At 40.8% G+C, this 13824-nt stretch overlaps 1 protein-coding gene and 1 long non-coding RNA gene across 12 annotated transcripts in view; one reads left to right on the forward strand and one right to left on the reverse strand.

Moving 5' to 3' along the window:
• LOC138843420 (uncharacterized) overlaps positions 1-3004 on the reverse strand; it is a 38513-nt gene extending 35509 nt beyond the window's left edge. Inside the window, exon 1 of the long non-coding RNA XR_011378118.1 lies at positions 619-3004. This is a non-coding gene — a long non-coding RNA (uncharacterized lncRNA). The remainder of the gene's footprint in view (positions 1-618) is intronic.
• MARCHF1 (membrane associated ring-CH-type finger 1) overlaps positions 1-13824 on the forward strand; it is a 1003118-nt gene that overhangs the window by 877853 nt on the left and 111441 nt on the right. The gene's annotated exons all lie outside the window — the stretch shown is intronic.

The following is a 13824-nucleotide window of genomic DNA, read 5'->3' on the forward strand; positions in this document are numbered from 1 at the left end:
TAGGCCACCCTCTGCTGCCCTACCAGGTACATCATCAGGGAGCTGGATCAGAAGTAGAGAATCCGGGACTCAAACTGGTGACCATATGGGATGCCAGCACCACAGGTTGCAGCTTTACCCACTGGGCCACAGCACCAGCCCAGAAAGAGATATTTCATCTGCAGGTTCACTCCCCAAATGCCTGCCACAGCTGGGATTAGGCTGGGCTGAAGCCGATCACCAGGAATTCATGCTGTGTCTCCGTGGGGGTGGCAAGAAACAAAACCAGAAACTCCCAGGGTGCACGTTAGCAGGAAGCCGGGTTGGAAATAGAGGTAGGACTCAAACTAGATTCCACGCACGTAGGACTTGGGATGCGGGCATCACAAGCAGCCTCTTAACAGCTTGGCTAAACCCCTGCCCGTGGAGTTACAGTTTTAATATGCTCCATTGTTGTTTCATATACTGCTCATCTTTCTTCTTCTCCAAGATGACTATCAGATCCTTTATTCTTCCATACTTTCCCTGAATCATTGTGTGTTGTCTGCTCTCCCCCACCCAGGAATTTACTTTTTGTAAAGGGCCAAATAGCGAATACTTTCAACCCTGCAGACCACGAAATGCTTCATAAATACTTACCTCTGCCATGATGTGTAGAAGCAGCAATTGACAGTAAGCAAATGAATGGGGATGTCTACATGCCATTCAAAAGTTACTCCCAACAAAGACATCAGTGCCAAGTTGGCTCAGGGACCACAGCTTGCTGACAACTGCTCCAGACGACAGAATGACAAAGTGAATAAAATCTCTATAATTAAGTAGAAGACTTGCAAAACAATGCCCAACCTATCTATTTTCATGGATCAGACTTGTTCAGATCATTTGAAAATGATAGACGTGCTGTAAAATCGCTGATTCACTGAAGTTCATAATAAAAAGAAATTAATACTGGGGCAGTATTTGCACAGTGGGTATTATCATTGATAGAGAAAACGGATCTCACTATCAAATAGTCAAGCCTAATATGCAGAAACTTGGATCTATATGAAGTCAAATATTTCATCAGTCTTAATTTTCTATTTTTAACCAAGAAAACTTTTTTCATTAAGGTTAGTAAAAAGGAAAATCCCAAATTTTATTTTATGCTAATAGACAAACCTTATTAAATAATATTCTTTCCTATAGGCCAAAACTTATTATTCAGCTTCCTGAATTTGCCTCAGTTTTTGTGGACAGCAAACATTTTAGTTATCTCTTTCTCCCTCTCTCTATCCATCCCTCACCCATCCCTAGAAAACCCATGTTCAGTTTCATTGATATTTTCTGTTGTTTTCCTCATATTTATTTCATTTGTTTATGCTCTGATCTTTGTGTTTCCTTCGTTTTATTAACTGTGAGCCTAGTTTGTTCTTTTCAACTTCCTTGAGGTATAGCATCAAGTTCATTGAGATCATTTTTAATGCGGCTTTTATTGCTATAAACTTTGGTCTTAGAACTGCTTTTGCTTTTAACATATTGTACTTTCATTTTCGTTTGCCTCAAGGTTGTTTTATTTCTCTTTTTATTTTTTCATTCACCTGTTTGTTCAGGAGTATGTTGTTTAATTTCCACATATATGTATGTTTTCCAAATTTCCTTTTATTAGTGATTTCTAATCTCATACGGCTGTGGTCAGAAAAGATGTTTATGGTTTCAGTCTTCTTAGATTTATTCAGACTTGTTTTGAGGCTTACCATAGGCTCTATCATGGAGAATGTTCCACGTGTATATTCTGTTGCTATTGAATGGAATGGTCTATATATATCTTTTGGGTCCATTCAGCCTAACGTATAGTCCAAATCCAGTGTTTCCTCATTGATTTTCTGCCTGGATGATGTGTTCACTGTTGGAAGTTAATATTTAAGTTGCCTACTATTACTGCGTTGGTATCCATCTGTCCTCCCAGATCTATTAGTATTTGCTGAATATGCAGAGGTGCTCCAACCATGGGTGCATAAATACAATTGTTACAACATCCTGATGAGTTGACACCATTATCATTATATGGTGACATTTTCCTATATTTTGGCATTTATTTTACTTAAAATTCTATTTCTCTGTTTGAAGTATAGCCATCCCTGCTCTTTTGGTGCCCATTTTCATGGAATAGTCTTTGCATCCCTGCACCTTCTCTCTGTGTGTGTCCTGAAAGCTGTACTGAGTCTCTCGTAGGCAGTGTGTCATTGAGTTTTGTGCTTATCCGTTCAGTCATTCTGTTCTCTTGACTGGCAAATTTAATGCATTTCATTCAAGGTAATTATTTGTAGATAAGGACTTAACTATGGACTTTTTATATGTTTCTTGTTGGTTTATACATCTTTGTTTCTTTTCTCTCTTGCTGCCTTCCTTTGTGATGTGATCTTCTGTAGCGGTACACGGGTACAGGGGCACTTGGGCCATCTTCCACTGCTTTCCCAGGCCACAGCAGAGAGCTGGATCGGAAGTGGAGCATCTGGGACTCGAACCGGCACCCACATGGGATGCCAGCTCTGCAGGCAGCAGCTTTACCCACGACTCCACAGTGCCAGCCGCTGTAGACTGGTTTTAGAAGGTTAAGCCCTTCTCCTGCCAAGTTCCTCATTGGTGGGATTTCCTCCAGTGTCAGGACTGACACTGAAGCTAGGTTGTGTAACTGCTGCTGGGTCTACAGAGGGGCCTGTGGTTCGTGGGCCTGTTACCAGGGCCTCTAATAGGGGTGGATCCTGTCTGAACCCTGGGTGAACTGAACTGTCCCAGGAACTTGGTCTGTAGGGCTGGCACTGGGATGAGGGTCCACTTCAGGGTCTGACGATGGTTACTGTTACCAGGTGTATGGATGGATGTAGCTTCCTCCAAGTCCCTGGAAAGGCTCTTTCTGGATAATGGACGATCCTTGGACAGGTGGTATTCCCAGTGGTGGCTGAGAGGGACTAGAATAGAATCACAGGGCTACTTGAAGATCTATACAGCCAAGATCCACGTCTTAAAGTCTGCCTCTGGGATTCTCAGACGACCAGGCCTCTCAGCAGTTTCCCGCTCTCCCACTAAAGTTGAGAGGGACTAAACCCAACATACAGTGCCAATTTCAAGATCCACACAGAGGAAGGGAGGCCAGCGTGCCAACCTGCAGTGGGCACCAATATGCATGTTGCCCTCCAGGTCCCTGTGAAGGCAAAACTGCTCATAAGCTGCGAGGAGCTAGAAGTGTCAGAGCCTTTGCAGGATCTGCTATGGGATGTAGGTTGGCTGGCATGGCTGTGGGGGCCTTCATAGATTGCCCCTCTCGTGACCTATGGGCAGGCATAAGGACTCTTGGACTGCAGCCCAGAGGGGCCGGGGCCACGCTTCAGGACTGTTTGAGGATCTGCTGTGGCACTGTGGTTGGCAAGACTGCTCCAGGATCTCAAATGGGTGTGTCTTCCTCTGCGTCATTTTGCAAGCAGAACTGAGCTCAGACCACCCCTGAGAGAATCTGCAGCTACGGGAGAGGGCCATTAAAGGACCCACAGGCGAGACCAAGGTTGGGGGGAGGGGCTGTTTTCCAAAGTACAACTGTGGAGGACTCCCTCAGGTCCTTTGGCAGATTCTGGTCTTGGTAGTAGCACCAAGGCCATTCAAGGATGTAGCAAAGTGGGTGGATGGGGCCGCTGCTGGGTCTGGAGCCAAGATCAAGGTCATTGAGTTGGCCACCCCAGTGTGGGTCTGCCCTCAAGGGGTAGGGGCCCAACAGGGTTTCACAAACTTTTATCTGAGTATCAAGGTTCCTTTTGCCTATTTGTGGCTGTGAGATTATTGTTGCTGTGGTGAGATATGTATGGGCACTTCCTGCCATCTTACTCAGAAAATGTTAGCTTGAAGGACATTTCTGAGAAAATAGTATCTTATCTAAAGCAATTAAAACATGCTTAAGAAAATGTTTTATATGAAAGAATGCAGACATACTAGTTTAACCTAAATATAATAAAGTTTATATGTTAAAAAATGGGAAAAAATTTAGTATCATTGTAGCAGGACTACTGAATATTTTTGTAAGAAAAACATTTAAATTTTAAGAGAGCTTAGGAAAAACATTGCACAGTAGCGCTGCCATTCTTACTCTCACAGTCTTGTCTTCGTTAGCCCCAAACTCATGCCACTCGATTTGTCGAGAATAGTCATAACTTTCTTTCACATTTTCCCCCTCTGCCTTTTTCTTTCTATTGTGACAAAACAGTAACAGAGAAAAAACTAAAACCCTATTTTGAAAAATCAAAAATTTTGCTTACCTTCCCACTCACAAAAAGGGGAAAAGTGTTTAAAGGAACATAAATTATTGAGATTATTGCTAGTTATCAGAAACATTCCCTGCAGAGTTATTTAAAGAGACACTATAGCCATTTTACCCTGATTGGCAATTTAAAACCAATATTTAGGAGTCCTTTACTCATATAAATTTACTTCTTTTTTCTATCCTGAACTATCCACTTTTAGCAATAAGTCATCTTTTTTAAAAACAAAATAAGAAGTGTGGGGGATAATACAGTATTTCAGTTAGTGATTAGCTTAAATTGAAAGGATTTTGTTTTCATATTCTTAATCTGAATCTGTCCAGTTCATTGCCTGATAATGGTAGTCTATAATTCCATTCCCTGTAGGCTAATAATTCAGGTTGCAACACTCCATAAATACAGATGTTTTTAGCAAGATTATTCTGACAGACTCACAGAAACAGCCTGAGCTCTCCAAAATAAGTGTGGCAAATCTGGAATTCTAGAAGAGCAAATGGGAAGATAAGCAATGTATCTCCCAAGCTTCCATTAATCACCCATCCGTTTTCTTTAGAGCACACAAAACAACCTAATTGAAACAGTCATTATGGAAAGAACTTCACAAAGAGATCTAGCAAACTTGTCTCCTTAATCAAAAGGCAAACACACAATCAAGTCAACCAGAATGCAAGGCAATGATTTATAAACCCAGTGAGAACTGAAGTGACTTTTAACATACATCTTTAAGTGGACAGTGGCACCATACATTTTAATAGGAAAATAAATCGAGCTGATCTAGTACTCTATAGAAAATTGAAACACTGACTATTAAGCTGGGGCAGGAGGGACCTTCAGGTAATTAAATTTTAATAGAAGAGACCTAGCTTTTTATTATCTCAATTTATTCAATAAGAAAAAGAAAAAGAAAGAAAGGAATGAATTAGGGGATTTCCCTGTTCTCCACTGGAGGTCAATAGCAACCTAAAGCCAGTTCTCAAAATAACCCTCCAGATAAGGTAAAAAAATCAGTATAGTCACTAGCTGTGCTGCATATGAGCACCTTTATACTTAATCTCAGTTAAATTTGTTGAGTAATGGACCTATGTATAAAGTCAAATTCTTATCTATTTGTAATCTGCTATAAAGGATCAGGAATATGGCCTGGACAGTGTACTCACCAGAAAGCAAGGAAGTGTTAGCATTGTGAGAGTGGAAGTAGAGATTTAGAAGCCGTTCATAATAATAGGAACAGAATGTCTCCATTGGTGGGCATGGCCTACGTTGCATTCCAAATGGGCAACAGCTTAAGTCCCAGCTATTCCACTTCCCACTGTACTCCCTACTACTGAGCCTTGGAAAGCAGCAGAAGATGGCTTAAGCACTTGGGCTCCTGCCACCCATGTGCAAGACCCAGATGGAAGTCCAGGCTCCTGGCTTTGGCCTGGCCCAGCTCCAGTTATTGAGGCCATTTGAAGAGTGAATGAAGAAATGGAAAATCTCTTTCTCTCTCTCTCGCTGTGTATGTCTCTTCTTCTCTGTCTCTATAACTCTACCTTTCAAATAAATAAACAAGTCTGTTTGTCTATTTTTTTTAAACTTTTATTTAATGAATATAAATTTCCAAAGTACCGCTTGTGGATTACAATGGCTTGCCCCCCATAACGTCCCTCCCACCCGCAACCCTCCCCTTTCCCACTCCCTCTCCCCTTCCATTCACATCAAGATTCATTTTCAATTCTCTTTATATACAGAAGATCAGTTTAGCATACATTAAGTAAAGATTTCAACAGTTTGCTCCCACACAGAAACATAAAGTGAAAAATACTGTTTGAGTACTAGTTATAGCATTAAATCTCAATGTACAGCACACTAAGGACAAAGATCCTACATGAGGAGCAAGTGCACAGTGACTCCTGTTGTTGACTTAACAAATTGACACTCCTGTTTATGGCATCAGTAATCACCCTAGGCTCTTGTCATGAGCTGCCAAGGCTATGGAAGCCCCCTGAGTTCACTGACTCTGATCATATTTAGACAAGGCCATGGTCAAAGTGGAAGTTCTCTCCTCCCTTCAGAGAAAGGTACCTCCTTCTTTGATGACCAGTTCTTTCCACTGGGATCTCTTAGGGTGTTTTTTTTTTTTTTTTTTTTTTTCCCCCAGAGTGTCTTGGCTTGCCATGCCTGAAATACTCTCATGGGCTTTTCAGCTGGATCCGCATGCCTTAAGGGCTGATTGTGAGGCCAGAGTGCTGTTTAGGACATCTGCCATTCTATGGGTCTGCTGTGTATCTCACTTCCCATGTTGGATCATTCTCTCCCTTTTTGATTCTATCAGCTAGTATTTGCAGACACTATTCTTGTTTATGTGATCCCTTTGGTTCTTAGTCCTATCATTATGATCAATTGTGAACAGAAATTGATCACTTGGACTAGTGAGATGGCATTGGTACGTGCCACCTTGATGGGATTGAATTCGAATCCCCTGGTATGTTTCTAACTCTACCGTTTGAGGTAAGTCAGCTTGAGCATGTCCCGAATTGCACATCTCTTCCCTCTCTTATTCCCACTCTTATATTTAACAGCGATCACTTTTCAGTTAAGTTTCAGCACTTAAGAAGAATTGTGTATTGATTACAGTATTCAACCAATAGTATTAAGTAGAACAAAAAAAATACTAAGAGAGATAACATATCAAGTTGCTCATCTTGTCTATTTTTAAAAAGATTTTATTTATTCATTGCAAAGGCAGAGTTACAAAGAGAGAGAGAAGGAAAGAGAAGAGATCCTTCGTCCACTAGATTATTGCTCAAATGGCCACATTGGTCAGGGTTGGGCCAGGCCCAAGCCAGCAGCCAGAAGCCTCCTCCAGGTCTCCACATGGGTTCAGGGACCCAAGGAACTGGGCCATCCTCCACTGCTCTCCTCAATGCATCACCAGGGAGCTGGACTGGAAGCCGAGCAGCTGGGACCTGAACCAGTGCCCATATGGGATGCCAGCACTGCAGACAGCAACTTTAATAAGTCTTTTTAAGTGCCAGCCTCATAAATGAGTCTTTTTACACAATAACAAAAAGACACAAATAGTGTATTGACCTTCAATTCAACAGATTCTGAACACTTGTAAACAGTGCCAATCAAACCAAAGAAATTAGGCAAGTTTGGATAATCTTTCACATAACATAGATAAACCAACGTAGTTCCTGGTTTGGTCCCACTAAGCTCTATCACTAATCTTGAAATGAACCTAGCAATAAGGTCCAGAAGATAAATTAAAATCAGAGTGAAAGACTATTCTACAATGTTGCCTTTTGGAATTCTTTGGGACTCTACATATTTCCATTGGATTTATGCTTCTCAAAAAAAGTTCCACTCTTATTTGGTCTTAAGAAGAAAACACTATTCCTAGCACACAAATATTTACTTTGCATTAAAGTAAATTTAGATGGCATTAGTTAAATTTACATTACTATAACAAAATACCCGAGGCAGACGGCTCGGGTTGTGGAGTTCCAAGCCAATAACTTCTGCATGAGCTCAGATCAGGTGAGGACCACAAAGTGAATGGCACCTGTAGAATGCGCCAGTGGTCGCCTCTCAAAGCAGGAGCAGAGAGACTGGGCAAACTCAGGCTTCTGTGGCAATCCTCTCATGACAACTGAAGAGCCCACCCCCAATCACCTAAACACCTCCCATGAGGTCCCAACTGCTGAAGGTTCCACCCTCTCCTAGTAGCACCCTGGGGACAAACCCTTTAATCATGAACTTTTAGGGTACACCCAACCCAATAACCAAAACACAGCCAAGATATCACTGACTCCTACATAACTTGAGGAATTCATGTCTTCCCTTCTGCTTCCTGGGCTGGCCTAATACATGGCAGTTACATAGCATAGAACTTCAGCTGTCGGTAGCAAAGCATCTCAAGATATTCTAGAAACCCCAGACTTATGAATATCACAGTAATTCATTTATTTTAGACAGTAACAGCCACAATTTTCTTGTACTATTATTAGTCATAATAACTATTACTTTAGTAATAGTTTAACATAACATAGATAAAGAATTATATAGAATTATAACTTCAGTTCTTTCTTCTCCCAGTGTTCTTGTTTGATTTCCCTATGCTCTCTGAATCAAAGTTAAACTGTCATTTTATTCTTGAAAAGTGACAGACTTTATGAAGTCTAGTAACAACATCAGTACTAAGTATTCTTTAGCTTCTTATAGCAAAGGCAATTTATAAATTAGCATGTAGGAAATGCAAGAAAGACACATTATAACATTAAGTAAAATGCTTGTATTTGCCAAGTGTTAAATATGACTTCAGGGACAACAGAAACTGCACTTACAGACTGACATGATAATGCAATTTTGAGTTAAAATCATAAAAACATAAATTAAACCAAAGGAAGTTTAAAACTGAGACTAACGTTGTGAAGTCTTTTTACACTCTTTTGTCTTACTGTCCATTTCCACCTCTTTGGCATTTGAAATAGAAAAATAAGCATTCTCTTTGGTATGGATAATGATTTTAGTGAATAGAAGATATCCTTAACAGTTGGCCCAATTATTAACTAATTACTCTAAAACTCAAAAATAATCTAAAATTAATTGTGATTTTGCTATGACTTGAGTATCAGTGTAGGACAGGTATTTGAACTATCAGTTAAGATTTCCCTGTCCTACATCAGCGTGCCTGGGTTCAATTCCCACCTCAACAGAGCTCTTTGTTTCTGTTACCTGCTAAGGAGGGCAACAGGTGATGGCTCAAGTAATTGGGTCCCAGTCATCCACTAGGAAGACCTGAATTGAGGACCCAGATTCTAAATTTGGCCTGGACAAGCCCTAGCTGTTGCAGACATGTGGGGAGTGAACAGATAGATAAGTGGTCTCTCTGTCTACCTATCTGTATCTCTCTGTCTCTGTCTCTCTCTCTGTCTCTGTCTCTCCCCCCTCCATTTCTGTCTCTCAAAATCAATATTTTTTTTATTTAACAGATAGAGTTAGACAGTGAGAGAGAGAGAAAGAGAGAAAGGTCTTCCTTCCGTTGGTTCACCACCCCACCCCACCCCCAAATGGCCGCTACAGCCGGAGCTACGCAGATCCAAAGCCAAAAGCCAGGTGCTTCCTTCTGGTCTCCCATGCGGGTGCAGGGTCCAAGCACTTGGGCCATCTTCCATTGCCTTCCTGGGCCACAGCAGAGAGCTGGACTGGAAGAGGAGCAACTGGGACAGAATCTGGTGCCCATATGGGATGCCAGTGCCATAGGCGGAGGATTAACCAAGTGAGCCACAGCGCCGGCCCCTCAAACAATATTTTTAAACTTTATTAGAGTTTTTACAATTTCAATAATTCTGTATAGGAATCCAACATACGCAGTAACTTAAGCATGGTATCGGGAATCTGTTTAACTTGATGGATATAATCTAAGGTGATAGCTCAAGCTGTTGAATATACCATGAACATGTTTGGTTATGCTTTGAAATTTCTCCAGACCAAAACTATCTATAGCAATGATCTCTAATGTTGAAATTTGACACTTAACTGTTCTTTTGTCTGTACCCATAAGTGAACCTCAGGAGTTCCTCTGGTTACTCCTGGCCAGGCCCGTGTCTCCAACTTCTTGTATTTGTTTCTCAGATTTTCATTCAGGCCAGTATTCTTTTTCTTTTCTTTTTTTTTTTTTTTTTTTTTTTTTTGACAGGCAGAGTGGACAGTGAGAAAGAGAGAGACAGAGAGAAAGGTCTTCCTTTAGCCGTTGGTTCACCCTCCAATGGCAGCCACCACCAGTGCTGCGGCCGGCGCACCATGCTGATCCGATGGCAGGAGCCAGGTGCTTCTCCTGGTCTCCCATGGGGTGCAGGGCCCAAGCACCTGGGCCATCCTCCACTGCACTCCCGGGCCACAGCAGAGAGCTGGCCTGGAAGAGGGGCAACTGGGACAGAATCCGGCGCCCTGACCGGGACTAGAACCCGGTGTGCCGGCGCCACTAGGCGGAGGATTAGCCTAGTGAACCACGGCGCTGGCTGGCCAGTATTCTTAATGGGATCCTAAATGTGCATAAAAAGATGGTCACATTTGCCTAGCTGCTTCTGATGCCATAATAACTAGAAATATGAGCAGCTTCCTGGAAGCATATGGTGGGGAATGGATAATTCCGAACTCATTTTAACTCTTTCTCAACAACCCTGTTGAGAGCACTCGAGCAGTAGGTAGCCTTTAGCTTTTCCTAAAGAACTTCTGAATTAATCCAGAGAGCAAAGAACGCTCTAGACCCCACAGCTTGTTCTCCTGTAGAGCTGCTGTTCATTCATGGAAGCTAAATGAACCCAGTTTAAATCCTGTCTCAACACAGATCTGATTCAAAGGAAATGCGATTCCAGGTCAGTCACATTAGTGACTTCTGTCATAACAATTTCTTAGGGTGGTCTATGCATTCGAATGAGTTACAGGCTCCCGGCTTTGACCTCAGCCATTGCAGACATCTGGGGAGTGACCTAGCAACTAAATCTCTCCCTCTCTCTCCCTCTCAAGTAAATAATACATTTTTAATTTCAAAAATATGCCTAATAATCTTCATGTCTACAAAGATCCAGCTTAGAGCAATACTTTATTAAAGTAACTAAGTGAACTAACTTGGTTTTCTAAGAAACTGTGGGAGTCACTGCTAGGATGCAAAACCATTTCATAACCTTTGACATCCAGACTCTCCAGTGTGGTATGTGTGAGCCTGAGTACCTCTTCCTTTTATTCTTTCATTTTATGTCTTCATTTCCGCTCTTCACCTGTTCCTTATCCGGCATACATTGTGCTTTTTTCTTTCCACATATTTTTACATTACTAACTTCGCTCACATTTTTATCTTTCTCTTCATTTCTCTCTCCCTTCAGCCTCTTTCTTTTTTTTTTTTTTCCCCCATTTAACCACATTGTCTTTATCATACTCTATAGTGGTCACTCTTCATCTTTTGCTTTGAACCTAGAAATGTTCTTTACTTCTACGGTCTCCAGTCTGTCTTTTCTCACCACAAGCTATTATATACACTATTGTCAAGTAAGCTTTTTATTCTCATCAAATTTATTTGGGAGAAATTTAGATTTCTCCAAAGTAGGACATATCGAATGCTAGATTGTATCCCTTTAAATTATCTGAGCCAATGGGTTTTGAATAAAACTCCACCACAATCAAGATGATAACGTTTCTGTTAATGCCCCCGAATTTCCATGGACCCTGTGAGTTCATTCATCCCTGTTAGCAACTACTAATCAGCTTTATTTCATTTTAGATTAGTTTGCAGTTTATAAATGGAATTATATCGTATGTACTCGTAACACTCACTTCTTTCACTCAGCATAATTATTTTGAGATTCATCTACTCATCTATGTAGTGTTGTGTAGTTTAGTAATGAACAAATTTTGATTGTTTATAGTTTGGGCCTGTTGTGAATAGAACTGTTACCTATACATATTTGTATTAAAGTCTCCATGTGTGTAGACATGATTTAATTTCTCTTGGGTAAATTCATAAAAACAAAATTATTGGTTAAATTGTAGATGTGTTTAATTTACATAAAACTGCCAAATAATTTTCCCTTTTAAATTTCCTCCAAAAATACATGGAAGTTAAAATTGTCGTGCATCCAATCTGTGATATTCTCAGTACTTTAATTGTAGCTGTTGAAATGGGCATATAATGGTGTATCATTATGCTTTGATTTGCCTTTTATTGATGATTAATTATCTGAAGCATATTTCATATATTTATTAGAAATTCGTATCTTTTTCTTCAGTTGCTGTTCAAATATAAGACCATTTGAGTTGTAAGGGCACAAGATATCTGGTTACAAGTTCTTTATTCAATATAAGTTTTTCATATTCTCTTTCTCTATAATATCTTTCTAAGAGCAAAAGTTTTAATTTTTATTCAACATTCTGTTTTGGGATTTGTACTATTTGTGTCACATCTAGAAAAATCTTTTCACAATGATTTTTCTTCTATATTTTCTTCTGGAAGTTTTATAGTTTTAGCTTTTGCATGTAGTTCTATGATTTATTTCCAGTGAAATATACATGGAAAAGGTTGAGACTCATTTTCTCCCATATGGCTATGTATTTGTTCCAGAATCCTCCTTCGAAAGGCATTCCTTCCTGTGTTGTGCTGTCTTGTCTTGAAACACTGGGAGTAAGTCAGTTGATTGTAATCATGCAGGTCTATTTCTGTACTTTATTTTATATCCCATTGATGACTTCATATGTATTTCATGGTCTTGATGCTATTGTAAATTGAATTTTCTTTCATTTCTTCTTTTATGGACGACTCTTTTTGAAGGATAATTAGTGTCACCCTTATCTGATGATAACAATCAGAGTCCTTCACTGATTACATAGCAAATAAAGTAGAACACTACTTATCTGAACATTTGAGGCCCACAGTTGTCGGAAATCCCCCTTTACATATTTGTTACGTGTGTCCTGTGTTTTTGATAAAATTAATTGCTTTCTGCTGCAAATGTGTATTCCAAACTATGTTTTCCAGACTTACAGATGGTGGGACGATCACTTGTAGGGAAATGGTGCATATATGAGGGTGTGCAAGCCATAAAGGGCTATGATGCAGAAAACAGTTTTAGACGTTAAGCACATTCTATATTCTATGTGGCTTTTTTTTTGGGGGGGGGGGAGACAGGCAGAGTAAGACAGTGAGAGAGAGAGACAGAGAGAAAGGTCTTCCTTCCATTGGTTCACCCCCCAAATGGCTGCTACAGCCGGCGCGCTGTGCCAATCCAAAGCCAGGAGCCGGGTGCTTCTTCCTGGTCTCCCATGCAGGTGCAGGGCCCAAGGACCTGGGCCATCCTCCACTGCCCTCCTGGGCCACAGCAGAGAGCTGGACTGGAAGAGGAGCAACCGGGACAGAATCCAGTGCCCCAACCAGGACTAGAACCCAGGGTGCTGGCACTGCAGGTGGAGGATTAGCCAAGTGAGCTGTGGTGTCAGCCTCTATGTGGCTTTTGAGGGTAACACTGTGACTTGTTTTGGAAGTGAGAGGAAAGACAAAGACTTGAGTCGCTGTCCGATATGATCCAGTTAGAGCCCAGTAAACGTGTCAGGGGTAGAGTTCTCTGTTACTGGCCATGCAGGGGCCAGAGGCTCACCTGTGGAGAAGGTTCTAAATGGGATAGTGATGTCAGGTGGATTCCTGTAGCCCTAAGGTTGCATAAGTACGTTCTCAAAAATTATTTTAGTCATTAAATATCTTTTTCACAACCAAAAGAGTCTTTCGTTCTATTTTTGTTTGGTTTCTGCCCCTTATAGTCATTTAATAGTTCACTTAATACTTAATTCTTCAATGTGTTACTCATGAACTACGGCTGAAAATAATGCAGGCTTTACAAAAAGAAGTTTCTGTGAAAGTATTTCCAATCTGAAGTTCCAGAATAATTCTTCATAGGGTGTTGTTAGCATATTCCTAAATAAGAGAAGCCGTTTGTAAATGATTGTGCCTGATTATTCTTTTACTTCCACGAATTAGGGACCGGGCTCTCCTGGTGGAGTGGGTCTAAGCTGGTCAGGACAGCAGGAG

Source organism: Oryctolagus cuniculus, chromosome 8 (assembly GCF_964237555.1).
Source record: "Oryctolagus cuniculus chromosome 8, mOryCun1.1, whole genome shotgun sequence".
In the NCBI taxonomy this organism is placed as follows: domain Eukaryota; kingdom Metazoa; phylum Chordata; class Mammalia; order Lagomorpha; family Leporidae; genus Oryctolagus; species Oryctolagus cuniculus.